General features: G+C 34.2%; 1 pseudogene; it reads left to right on the forward strand.

Moving 5' to 3' along the window:
• Window positions 1–7202: 7202 nt before the first annotated feature.
• On the forward strand, window positions 7203–14370 carry LOC129892695 (uncharacterized; annotated as a pseudogene).
• Window positions 14371–15011: the final 641 nt, after the last annotated feature.

The following is a 15011-nucleotide window of genomic DNA, read 5'->3' on the forward strand; positions in this document are numbered from 1 at the left end:
ACCGCAGCATAACGTGGAATTGTTTCTAAGCAGTGAACGGGAGATGTTTATTGGAAAGTCAAACTCACCAACAATGGTCATGAATCTACTCTCGAACTCTACTCAACCTACTTCCATAATTAAGGTTTTAAAATCCAGTCTCGCCATTATTCGTTATTGGGACGATTTCTTTGGGGTTAGGCTTTACTTCGTTCTTCCCAATATTCTCACCCCTTGTCGAGTCCACGTTTTTAATTCCACTTTTATCTCTTTATATTGTCAATACGCTCCCTTTTTGCTTCACTTCATTTTTTAAATAACTCTTCACTTGTTCAATCTTATTCTTCTCTGTGGCCACCTCTGTCAATACTTTCTCATTCACTAATACTGACACGATTTTATAAATGATGGCATTTACAATTCGCTCCACCCTATTCTGACATAATTTCAAAGCTGCACTTGGCTTGAATCCCGAAGGATTCGAGACTTGTTGTTAACTCAAAAATAAAATCAATCCAAATTTTTCACAATTTTTTTCTTTCTTATCTCCGTATTTTTATAAACTTCATTTTCAACGTTGATGGTCAGAACAAAATTGTCTATTATGTCAACTTCTTTGCCCAAAAACTCTTTCATCGTCTTCGGTCAAAGAGGGACAGGTGTTGACACCCAATTTTGACCATCCACAACGTAATTTTTTATTTTAAAAAATAAATAAATAAAAATGCATACATATTATTATTTTAAAATAATTTCGATATATATATATATATATAATTATTGAACATTAATATTTTTATTATATATTTGAAAATTATCTCAAAAAGATTTTTTTTTTACTAAATATTTTGTTAATTAGCTTGACTTAATTAATAGACTCACATTTCAAGTTAATTATTTTAATTCTAGCTTTCTTCAATTTTAAACAAATTAAAATAATTAGCTTTTATAAAACCATGCATATTTTCAAGTGTATTTTAAATATTTTGTCATCTTCATAACATATGTATTTTTGTTATATAGTTATTATCTTTTAATAATATTTAAAATTAACTTATAAAAAAAGATTATTTATTTATTATTATTAAATATTTCGTAAATTAATAATTAGTTACAATGAGGTTAATTATTTTGTTTTTTTTAATTAGTTGATATTAATTCGGCTTATTTGATAACCAAGTTCACTAATTAATTTTACGTTTTCATTTTTTTCCCCCCTCTAAATAACATATAATTAATTCTATATTGACAACTTTTTTTAATTCTACTATTTATATCATCCCCCAAATTTCACATCTCATTCTATCTATATACTACGCATAAACTAATTTTACACATCTTTAGACTAAAATCATTAAATAGTTTCTCAAATTTCTTTACTTTATAAATTTACTTTTATTTTTCAGAAAAATAAAATAATAGTAATAAAAAATATACCCCACGCGTCCCCCCACATATTCTAACACTTTTAATATATATATATTTCCGCCCATTTCCTTCCTACTAAAAAATAATAATATATAAATATATATATATATATATATATATATATATATATATATATACTCATATTTTGTCCTTCCCCACTTTTCAGAAAAAGAAAAAATTATATATATATATATATATATATATATATACCCACATATTAATAAACTAAACATATTTTGTCACTTCCCATTTCCCCATATATATATATATATATATATATATATATACTATCTACCATACTTTGTACCCTTTTTTTTATTTATTATATTTTCAAAATAATAAATAAATTATTTTATTTCATCCAAAAAATAATATAATATATAATGATATATTCCGCCGCACTTTTGTCCCCCTTTTTAAAAATAAAAAAATAAATAAAAAATAAAAAAATTTCATTTTCATCCGACCAAAATAATAATAATAATAATAATTAAAAAATAAAATAATATAATTATATATATATATATATATATATATATATATATAATATTCTGCCGTACTTTTGTCCCCTCCCCGTTTCCCTATACTAATAAAAAACTGACGCGTGCCCCCGCCCATACCCCTTTGTCTCTAAACTATATATATATTTATATTCATCCGAAATAAATAAAATAAACAAATAATTTTTGCCTATCCCTATATATATATATATATATTCATCCGCCATAACCTATTTTTCAAAAGATATATATATAATAATACTCATTCCGCATTATTTTAATATTCCGCCCCATTCCGCATTATTTAAATATTCCGCCCATTTCGTATTAATTATTATTTTTCCGCCGTTCCGCATTATTTTATTAATTTTTCCACTCCGCATTATTTTAATCATTCATTTGTTTTATTTTTATTTAATCTCCATCTCCCTATAAATAGAGGGATTGGACAGAAGAAGAAGGGGACTTACACAAACACAGACAGAATAGGGAAGAACACTAAAAAAAAATAATCTTACACTCTCATTTTAAGTATCTTCTTGTAAAAGAATTTTTGAATTTTCTCTCAATTTGAACTCTACTTTACTTGAAAAACAAGGGTATATTTCGTGACCAAAGCATTTCCGTTCACTGCCCAGCAACAGGTAATATTTACTCCGTTCTTCTTTTATTTTTCATTGTTATTATCATAAAAGGTTATCCTAAATTATTATCTTGCTAATTTCATCATTATTTTCTTGTTTGCATGAACACTCCTGGAGCAAAAATGGAGTCTTGATCTGAGACTTGATATAATCATCATACCCTCACATGGAGTCGATATCCTAGATCTTTTGAATAGCAAACAAATAAGATGACCATATTCAGCGTCAATCCCGGCTGTTTATATTTTCCACATTTATTATTGCTGTTATTATTCTTATTATCATTATTATTAGTGTTTTTATTTGCTGTCGTTATTATTATATTTATTATTATTTTTCATTATTATTATTATTAGTAGTATGTAGTACTATTTTTATTTACTGTTTTATGGGGTACACCGTAGTACTATATATATATATATTAGTAGTAGTAGTAGTATGTAGTACTATTTTTATTCTTTGCTTTATGGGTACACCGTAGTACTATATATATATATATTAGTAGTAGTAGTAGTGTGTAGTACTATTTTTTATTTTTTTTTATTTTTTTTATTTGTTATTAGTATCGTTATTATCATTGCTATTTTCGTTATTAGTGTTATTATTAGCAGTAGTGGTATTTTTATTTACTATTATCATTATTATATGTATTATTATTTTCGTTACTAATATTATAAGTAGTAGTAGTTGTATTTTTATTTTTACTGTTGATATTATTATTATTATTATCATTAGTGCATTTCGTTTACTGTTTATTATTATTATTATTATTATTTTATTATTATTATTATTATTAATAATAATAATAATATTATTAGTAGTTGTAATTGTATTTTTATTCTACCGTTAGTATTATTATTATTAGTTACTGTATTTTTATTATTATTATATATATATATATATATATTATTACCATTATTATTATATTTTTATATTATTATTATCGTTATTTTTGTTATTATTATTATTATTATTATTATTATCGTTGTTATTATTAATATGGCTATTATTATTATTTTCATTGTTATTGTTATTGTTGTATTAGTATTAGTATTATTATCATTATTATTAGTATATTATTATTATTATTACTAGTAGTAGTATTAGTATTATTAGTAGTAGTATTATTAGTATTATTTTTTTTATCATTATTATCATTAGTATTTTATTTACTGTTTTTTTTATTATTAGTATTATATTTTATTATCATTACCGTTATATTATTATTATTATTATTATTATTATTTATCATATTATTATTATTGTTATCGTTATTATTATTATTATTATCGTTATTGTATTTATTATTATTATTGTTGTTATTTACTGTTGTTATTATTATTATTATTATTATTTATCATATTATTATTATTATTTGTCGTATTATTATATATTTTTTTACTACCGTTATTATTATACTTTATTATTATTATTATTATTATCGTTATGATTATTATTATTATCATTGTTATTATTATTATGGCTATTATTATTGTTATTGTTATTGTTGCATTATTGTTATTATGATTGTTGTTATCATTAGTATTATTATTACTATTATTACTATTACTATTTTTATCAGTATTATTTATTATTATCATTACATGTTAAATTTGCTTTTATAATTCGAATATGTTCTTACTAATGCAATAGATAACATTATATAGATATTTAGGTTTGTGAAACTTTAATTAAAATGGTTCATCATAATAAAAGAAACCAATATTTTTCTTTAAGGCTTAATTACTAAAAAATATATATCGCATTTAAACATTCACTTAATTCATGTGCAAAATAATATTCGCCTAATAATTTCAAGTTCGAAAATCTTTTTCGCATGTAATTACTAAGCTTTGTTTTCAAAACTTTTGAGCAACCTTTTTATAATTTTAATCATTTTAACCTAAGTTTGGCCGGTAATCGTTTTTTTAACGAATCTTGAAGGATGCCTAACCCCTTTCCTTTAGGATAACTAGAACCCTTATCTAGAATCTCATAAGCTAAGTAGACCACTAATCGGAGATCATTTTTAGCATTAAATTTGTTAATTATTTAGGTATCCTAATTTACCTTAAAAATAATTAGGTGGCGACTCCTTAAAATTAAATAATTTAGGAATCATCAATATGTTGTACACCGTTTGACCTTGAGTTAAAATGGGGTATAACAGCTTGACGACTCCACTGGGGACTGTAGGTTCTAAACCATAACAGACTTAGGTTAATAATTTGAATTTCTTTATATATATATTTTATTTTATTTTTTAATTGTGTGATGATTTATTATTTGCTATTGCTTGATATTAATTGTATGTTTGCAATTATTTTGTTGCTTTATATATTTGAATATTTGTTACTGCTTTATATAAACTGTCATGCCGTTCATACTTCCTCCAATTCTGGAAAATTGACACTATCACACGTACACGTGAGGTGTGTTTTGCGCACCCACAAAGTTTTTTTCAAAAATTCCAAAATTTAGGAGAGTTGGCGTATGCGCGGGGTGTCCGGATCTTTTTCCGTGTGGACGCGTAGCCTTCTCACTCGAGTTGTCCACTCGGGAACCTTTTGTCTAGTAAGCCAAATCTTAGAAAAATATAAGATAGAGCTGTGCTTCCCTTCGATCTAAGTCATGCATGCATACGCCTTAGGTGGATTGACCCAAGGTGTCAATTCCACATTTAAGAAACCACTCATACGTCGACGGGTTTCATGACCCAATTACCAATAAGCATATTTTATGGAACGTGATAATGATAGACTGATCCAAGCCAATTTTGACATAATAAGTTTGGAAAATGTGTCCTCATTTTATTAATTTGTATTGTAGGATGGATTCAACTCCCCAAATACCCAAAATTAGAATGGTCGAGGGTGTCCCGTACAAATTGAAGAAATGGTGGGAAAATTTTAGCCCCATCGAGAAATCAGCAATTACGAAAAAATTGGGCTTCTTCCCTATGCTATTCAAGGTCTCCCCGGATAATCATGTGGTTAGTGCATTACTTCCATTTTGGGATCCAGATCGTGTTGTGTTCGCATTCAAAGACTTTGGAGGAAATCTACTATTTCACTAGTTTGAAGTATCGAGGAAGAAGTCAAATTATCCCACACGGTCAATCAAGGAAGAAATTTATTCGATACTTAGGATTGAAAAACACTAGGAAACTAGGGTGTTTCAAACACAATTGGGTTTCCTTGGATTACTTATATGAGCGGTATGGATGTTCGGACAGTTACAAGTTATTCAGAAAAGAATTCTCTTGCACCTCTACCCATTGGCAAGTTAACCGTCCTATTGCATTTGTTGTGGCTTTACTAGGAACCTTGGTATTTCCACAAGAACATGGGAAGATTAGCACTTGTATATGTTATGTGGCTAAAGCACTTTTCAAAGGAGTCGACGGAAAGGAAATCACTTTGGTTCCTATGATTTTGGCTGAAATACTTCGAGCCCTCGGAAAGTGTAAAAGAGGAGAAACAAGTTTCTTTGAAGGTTGCAATCTTCTTTTGCAAATGTGGGCGATGGAACATTTTTACCAACATGATGACATGGTAGACATATGTTTTAGTAATACAAGTCATATTAACAGTTTTTATGATAGGATGAAAAAGTTTGTGTCTCCAGTTGGTACTAATGATTGGTACGAATTCTTGATTTCTCGCACTAGTGACCAAATTCAATGGAAATACCCACTACTCTCATGTCCTATTGCATTCATAAGGTGTAGAGGATTTTACTACATCGAGCTCATTGGATTAGAAGGTCTCCAGCCATATGCCCCAATATGCGTGCTTCAACAGTTCGGTCAAGCACAAATGATTCCTCTACAAGCAAATATGAAATCTTCTGAAATTTCCTTCGAATCAGACTTTAAAGTCCCTAGAGTTGATAAGATTCTTCATGAATGGGATAATATCATCACGCTAGAGGTAGGAGATGGACCAGCAAGAAGAACTCCAGAATATCAGGCATGGCTTCGAGAAGATCGCAATAGCATAAGCCCGGAAGGTGAACAGGGCTTTGAGGATATTAGAACGACGATTTGGATACGGCACTGCCATCTTGGAACCAAAATAGTTACACCAGAAATGTGGGCTCAAATGGTGAATATAATACAGATTCTGGATAATGCGAGAGTAGGATCTAACAGTGTTGGAGCATCATCTTCATCCACTTCACCATTTTGATTAAGAGCAAGAATTAGGCTAAGTCTTTGTTTCCATTTTTTGTCATCTTTCCATGTATTTTGTACCCTTTTATTGTTGTTTAATGAAAATTGGATCTTTTGTCTTCCAAACTCAAATTATCTCAAGTTAATGGCTTGGATCAACCTATCATAAATCTCGTTATTTGGCATTTAGGCCCACCTTTGGCATAAAAGAGGTCCCGTGCATATTAGGTCGCATTTGTACTATTAATTTCTCTTCTTACTATGTGATTTATTTGCTATGTGGTACATGTTCCCTTATTTGCCAACACTATTTACCTAATTGATTATTCTATTTATACTAATATATTTCTTTTGTTTTTGTTTTACAGAGGTTTCTTTTTCCTTTCTAATTTATTTCCCCAAAGGTTGATTCGTGTTGACTGCGAACTTGTGGATCATCCATACTTCACTAGATCAAAAGGCCGATCACCCGCCGATATGACTGGTTCAAGTGCATCCGATCAAGATGGTTTAGGACTTGTCACTATCCCAAGAGATGAACCTGAGGCTTCAGAAGGAAGGGATCCTATTCCTTATAATGAACATATTGCTAACCTGATGCAACAAATGGCCAATATGCAAAGAGATATCGATCGACTTCGAAACCTTACCAATTTGTCTATTAGCCTAAATACACCACTTCCCGAACATGGGGCAGATGCAACTATTCCACCTGTTGACTCTCCCTCGCCTCAAGACTTCCCTCCAAATCCTTCCCCTTTCAAAACCAATATGACTGCTCCTAAACAACCCGTCAACCAACCACAAGTCAATTTCGCAAACATCAACTCACAACAAACCAATCCACTACCTTTCACTACCCCTTATGTTTCCCAAACTCCAGTCCTCCAAACTACACTTACCCAAGCTCCACTCACTGAAACTAACCCACTTACCCAAAAAGCCCCACTCACCCAAACCAACCCGCTCATCCAAAAATACCAAACGATCCAACATATACCTGTGACACATACTACAACTCCTAACATGCAATATGTGCCACAAGTATACGTAACAGAAGCTCAACCTTTCGTTACTCCAATACCAACCATGCTAGAAGTCGATCCATATGAGGAGATGGAGAGAAAGGCCAGATCAAAAACAGATGAAAGTGTAGCTAGGGAGATTCGTAATTTGAAAGAAGCATTCAAAAGTATCCAACTTCACAAGGAGTGCGAAGGGTTTGAGTATGAGGATTTATGTGTTCATCCTGATGTCGAGTTGCCTGCAGGATATAAAGTACCAAAATTTGATGTGTTTGATAGGAAGGGAAATCCACGAGCTCATTTAAGATCGTATTGTGACAAGCTAGTTGGAGTGGGGAAAGATAAGGCCATTAGAATGAAATTATTCATAAGGAGTTTGACAGGAGAAGCACTGGATTGGTATACAAGTCAAGATCCGAAGAAATGGCATAGTTGGAGTATCATGGCACAGGATTTCATGGATAGGTTCAAGTTCAACACTGAGGCCATACCAGATAGATTCTATTTGATGAAATTAGAAAAAAAGTCGACGGAGTCTTTTAGAGAATATGCCATGAGATGGAGAGCAGATGCTGCAAAAGTTCAACCTCCGATGACAGAAAGTGAGATGACCTCCCTTTTTATACAATCTCAAAAAGATGCAACGTATTATGAAAAGATGATAAGCGTGGTAGGACAAAAGTTCTTTGAAGTTGTAAGGATGGGAGAATTCATTAAAGAAGGTATTAAAACTGGGAGAATCACTAATTTGTCAGCCTTGCAAGCGACAAGTAAAGCAATTCAGTCAGATTCAATTAGAGGAGCCTTTAAGAAGAAGAAGGACGGAGTGTCCGCTGTCATGACCATCCAGGAACATAGGCCAAACCAAATGTTAACATACCAAAACCCTTTACCCCAACCTTCATACCATAGTCAGTATACCCAAGTCCCTCAATCATATTACCAGCCTTTTGTCGCCCCTTATCCAGTTTACACCACTCAGCCAATATATTATCCATCCAGAGCGCCTACTTATCCAAATCCCTCACAATACCAATCTACATACCCACCTAAATACCATTATCAAACACAAATTCGCCCATCAAATCCACCAAGGCCCCGCCCAAACTTTGAAAGAAGACCACCCAAAACCTATACACCTTTAGTCGAACCTTTATCCCAACTATATGAAAGGTTGAGAACCGCAGGGATACTCCAACCAATCCAAGCACGAATTCCCAACCCCCTTCCCGGATGGTATGATGACACTAAGCATTGCGTCTATCACTCTGGAGCTGCTGGACATAACACCGAAAACTGTCTTACTCTCAAGGACAAGATTGAGGCATTAATCAAAGAAGGAGTTATTCAACTCAAAGGTGCTGCCCCCAATGTAAATAACAATCCTCTTCCAAATCATGAGAATGTGAACATGATCACCATTGATGAAGAATACAATTTGGAAGGGACTATTTTGCCAATCAAAGAAGAGAAGAATGTCATGACATCAGCCTTTATTGCTCCGATTATCACAATCCAGGCGCGAGCGCCATTTGAAGTGGAAGTTTTGGTTCCTAAACCTAAGATTACGGTTTTGGTTGCTCAATCAACTCATTTTGACACTAAAGCAGTTCCCTGGAGTTACTCAACTGACACAAAGGACAAAGGGAAAGGAAAGGTAGTTGTAGAAGCTGCTGCTGCCGGAATGACAAGATCGGGGCGATGTTATGCCCCTGAAGGTGTTGCACAAATCGTACCGAATAAGGAAGTTAACCAAAAGAGGGTTGTGACAGAAGCTGAAATAGAGGATTTCTGGAGGAAAATGCCAACAAAAGAATATTCTGTTGTTGAACAGTTGAAGAAGACTCCCGCCCAAATTTCCTTGATGTCATTATTGATGAGTTCTGAAACTCACAGGAGCGCTTTGGTGAAAGTTCTAAGTGAAGCTTATGTTCCGGCCAATATCACAAGTGAGAATCTTTCAGCCATGGTAGGGCAGGTTTTGGAAGCAAATAAAGTCTGTTTTCATGAAGAGGAATTACCATTTGAAGGTTTAGGACATAACAAAGCATTGAACATTACTGTCAGGTGCAGGGACAAGTTTATTTCTAGAGTTTTGATTGATAATGGTTCAGCTGTCAATATCTGTCCTTTTATTACCCTTCGAGCTTTGAGAATTGATATAGGGAAAATTCGTGAAAGTCATGTGAAGGTTAGAGGTTTTGATGGGACACAAAAGGGAGTCATTGGCGAAATTGATTTGCCACTACAAATCGGACCCGAGGAGTTTGTGGTAGAATTCCAAGTATTGGACATACCTGCTAGTTACAATTTATTGCTTGGGAGGCCTTGGATCCATATGGCTGGTGCGGTCCCTTCTACCCTGCACCAAAATTTGAAATTTGTTTGGAACCACCACGAGATTATTGTTCATGAAGAAGGTAGTAATTCCATGTATCCTGACAATTCAATCCCTGTTGTTGAAAGTATGGAAGAACTGGATGGGTCTGTGTTCCATACTAAAGAGATTATGTGTTTCCATCAAACCAAAAGGGTAAAGTTACCACGTGTGCTTGTGATGGTGGCTTGGGAAATGTTGAAGAATGATTTCATGCCTGGTCGAGGTCTTATAGTGAACTTGGGTGGAATAGTGGAACCAATTCAATTGTCGGGCCAGAAATACACCTTTGGTTTATGATACAAGCCTACTCCTGAAGAAGTCTCATTGGCCGATCTCAAAAGGAAAAGTGACATTTCATTGCCCCATCCCATCCCGCACTTGAATCAGTCATTTTCCAAGGCATATATTATAAAAGAATCAGAGGAAGATGCTGAAGACACCCTCGTGGAAGGACTCAAAAACTTATTTATGGAAGAAGTGGAATGCAACATGATCTTGGAAGATTGTACCGAGATTCCGACCATATGGGATGTGGAGCCTGGAGATGCTTTGAACAATTGGACTCGTAACCCATCCCCGTTTCCTCAGAAATCTTGGTAGATGTTTGTATTAGAATTAATGAAATAACATGATTCAAATTTGAGGCCTGAATCATGTTTAAGAATCTTTAAATGTTTTGCCTCCACTTTTGAAATCTTAAATGCCACGTCTAAGCCATATTTTCTGCTTTAAATTTCAAAATTTTGTACTTAATTATAAATTTTATTTATTTATTTTTACTCCCTTTCAGCGAGCAAATTAATGAATCTGCCAATACCGAGAATGTGACATGTAATGAAACGAGCAAAGAAATCTCAAATACCGAGCAATCTTTTGCGGAATATGAAGAAGAGGTGCAGCCTGAAGAGTTGACTGAGGATTTTGAACATTTTGAGAATAAAATAAAGCCAAATTTGGATGAAACTGAGACGGTAAATTTGGGAGATTCAGAAGTAATGAAAGAAACAAGAATTAGCATCCATTTGACTCCGTCTCAAAGAAAGGAACTTATTGGTATTTTGGGGTAATATATGGATGTATTTGCATGGTCTTATGATGATATGCCGGGTCTAAGCACAAACATTGTTTCACATAAGTTGCCGACTGATCCATCTTGTCCTCCAGTCAAGCAAAAGCCAAGGAAGATCAAGCCTGATTTGAGTTTAAAAGTTAAGGAAGAAGTTTCTAAGCAAATCGATGCCAACGTCATCCGAGTCACAAAGTATCCTACATGGTTAGCTAATATAGTGCCAGTGCCAAAGAAAGATGGAAAAATCAGAGTATGTGTAGACTATCGAGACCTCAACAAGGCCAGTCCGAAAGATGATTTTCCACTTCCAAACATTCACATACTTATTGATAATTGTGCAAAGCATGAGTTGCAGTCATTTGTTGATTGCTTTGCAGGCTACCATCAGATTCTAATGGATGAAGAAGACGCTGATAAAACGGCATTCATTACACCTTGGGGAGTGTATTGTTATCGAGTAATGCCTTTCGGACTCAAGAATGCAGGAGCAACATACATGAGAGCTATGACTACCATTTTTCATGACATGATCCATAAGGAGATTGAAGTCTATGTAGATGATGTCATTATCAAGTCACAAAAGAGCTCAAATCACCTCACAGATTTGAAGAAGTTCTTTGATAGGTTGAGGCGGTATAATCTGAAATTAAATCCTGCGAAGTGTGCATTTGGTGTCCCTGCTGGAAAGTTGTTGGGTTTCATTGTGAGTAGGAAGGGCATAAAATTGGATCCTTCAAAGATAAAGGCTATTCAAGACTTGCCCCCTCCAAAGAGTCGAAAGGATGTAATGAGTTTTCTTGGTCGACTAAATTACATTAGTCGATTCATTGCACAGTCGACTATAATTTGTGAACCAATCTTCAAGTTGTTAAGGAAAGATGCTGCTATTAAATGGACTGAAGATTGTCAACAAGCTTTTGACAGAATCAAGGAGTACTTGTCTAGTCCGCCCGTCTTGGTACCTCCAAAACCGGGGAGACCATTGCTACTATATATGTCAGTATCGGACAATGCATTTGGATGTGTGTTAGGACAACATGATGAAACTGGGAGGAAAGAACAGGCTATATACTACTTGAGCAAGAAATTCACGCCTTATGAAGCCCGATATACTTTATTGGAACGCACTTGTTGTGCCTTGACTTGGGTTGCACAAAAGTTAAGACATTACTTATGCGCGTATACCACTTTTCTCATCTCAAGGATGGATCCACTCAAATACATATTTCAGAAGCCTATGCCAACGGGGAAGTTGGCAAAATGGCAAATTTTACTAAGTGAATTCGATATTATTTATGTCACTCAGAAGGCCATCAAAGGACAAACGCTTGCTGATCATCTTGCTGAAAACCCTGTGGATGAAGAGTACGAACCTCTTAAAACTTATTTCCCTGATGAAGAGGTGTTATTTATTGGAGAGGATATTTTAGAAGAATATCATGGGTGGAGGATGTTCTTTGATGGTGCTGCAAATTCTAAAGGAGTCGGTGCTGGGGCAGTGCTTGTCTCATAATCAGGTCAATATTATCCAGTCTCAGCGAAATTCAAGTTTCTATGCACTAACAATATGACGGAGTATGAAGCTTGTATTCTTGGACTCAGAATGGCTGTTGATATGAATATACAAGAATTGTTGTTTATAGGTGACTCAGACTTATTGATTCACCAGGTACAAGGCGAATGGAGCACCAAGAATGTGAAGATACTCCCCTATTTGCAATGTGTGAAGGAAATATGCAAGAAATTTATCAAGATAGAGTTCAGGCATATTCCTAGAGCTCAAAATGAATTCGCAGATGCCTTGGCAACCATGTCTTCTATGATTCAACATCAAGACAAGAATTACATAGATCCAATCAAAATCAATGTGCAGGATCAACCGGCCTATTGTTTCCATGTGGATGAAGAAATGGATGGAGAACCATGGTACTATGATATTGTGAGGTATCTCAAAGAAGGAGATTATCCAGAAGGCATAAGCAATATTCAAAAGAGAACACTACGGAGGCTTGCAAATCACTTTTTCTTAAGTGGAGAAATCCTTTATAGGAGGACTCCAGATTTAGGTTTATTAAGGTGTGTTGACTCCCAAGAGGCGATCAAGTTGATTGAAGAAATACATGGGGGTACTTGTGGGCCACACATGAATGGTTTTACTTTGGCAAAGAAGATTGTGTGGGCCGGATATTTCTGGATGACAATGGAAACAGACTGCATTCGCTTCGTGAGGAAATGTCATCAATGTCAGATTCATGGTGATTTGATCCGAGTTCCACCGAATGAACTCAATGTGACGAGTTCTCCTTGGCTGTTTGTAGCCTGGGGCATGGATGTCATCGGTCCTATTGAGCCAGCCGCATCAAATGGACACAGATTCATTTTGGTAGCTATCGATTACTTCACAAAATGGGTAGAAACATCCTCACATAAGTCTGTGACAAAGAAGGTGGTGACAGATTTTGTTCGCAATAACATAGTTTGTAGATTTGGCATCCCCCATTCGATTATAACAGATAATGGGGCTAATCTCAATAGCGGTTTGATGTATGAGATATGTGATAAGTTCAAAATCATTCACCGCAATTCTACTCCTTATCGACCACAGATGAATGAAGCAGTTGAGGCTGCCAACAAGAATATCAAAAGAATATTGCGGAAGATGATTGATAATTATAAGCATTGGCATGAAAATTTGTCGTTTGCCCTCCTCGGCTATCGCACCACGATTAGGACTTTGACTGGGGCAACACCTTATCTTTTGGTTTATGGAACAGAAGCAGTATTACCAATAGAAGTTGAGATACCATCCCTGAGGATAATCCAAGAAGCTGAGTTGAGTGATGCCAAATGGATACAAAGCCGATATGAACAGTTGATGCTCATTGATGAAAGAGAATGAATGCAGTTTGTCACGGACAACTTTATCAACATATGATGGCCAAAGCTTTCAATAAAAAGGTAAGACTGAGACAGTTCAAGCCGGGACAATTGGTGTTAAAATGGATATTCCCGCACCAAGAAGAAGCTAAGGGGAAGTTTGCGCCTAATTGGCATGGGCCTTATGTGGTTCACAGAGTGTTGACTGGAGGAGCGGTGATTCTAGCAGAAATGGACGGAAAGATATGGCCGAAAGCCATCAATTCAGATGCAATTAAGAAATACTATGTCTAAGAGCCTTTATATTGTTTTCATGTAATATTTCATGTAATATTGAAGAACTACGTTCCGACCTGATTTCCTTGGTGGGATACGTAGGAAACCCATATTGGGTCTGGTCACTTAGAAGAAATTATAAAGAAGATCCCATTGTTATGTACTATGAACTACGCTTGGCCTGATTCCCTTGGTGGGATACGTAGGCGGCCTGTATCGGCTTCGGTCACATTATGAGAAAATTTTCATTTCCCTCCTTCTTATTATTATTTCATATATGATAATTACGTATAGTCTAGTTCATGTTGGATACATAGGCAACTAGTAAAGGACTCGGCCCCTTTGTTTCAATTCTCAAGGAATGTATTCACGAATTATGTATGGTTCGGTCTTTTCGTTATCATGATGAAATATCATTATCTCTCTTTACCAAAACTGGGACAGTTTTGCGGGCAACATTACAAGAAGACATCAAGAAAATTGAAGAGTATGTGGGAAATAGAATAATCAGGTTGAAGAAAGACTCCAGAAAAGGACGTTTGCTTCGTTTCACGACATGTCGCAATCTAAAATTTTGCAGAAATTCTTTACTATTATATATATATGTATAATTTATCTTATTACTTTTAATATGAACCTTTACACCAAATATTTTTCTG

Source organism: Solanum dulcamara, chromosome 6, assembly GCF_947179165.1.
Source record: "Solanum dulcamara chromosome 6, daSolDulc1.2, whole genome shotgun sequence".
Lineage (NCBI taxonomy): Eukaryota > Viridiplantae > Streptophyta > Magnoliopsida > Solanales > Solanaceae > Solanum > Solanum dulcamara.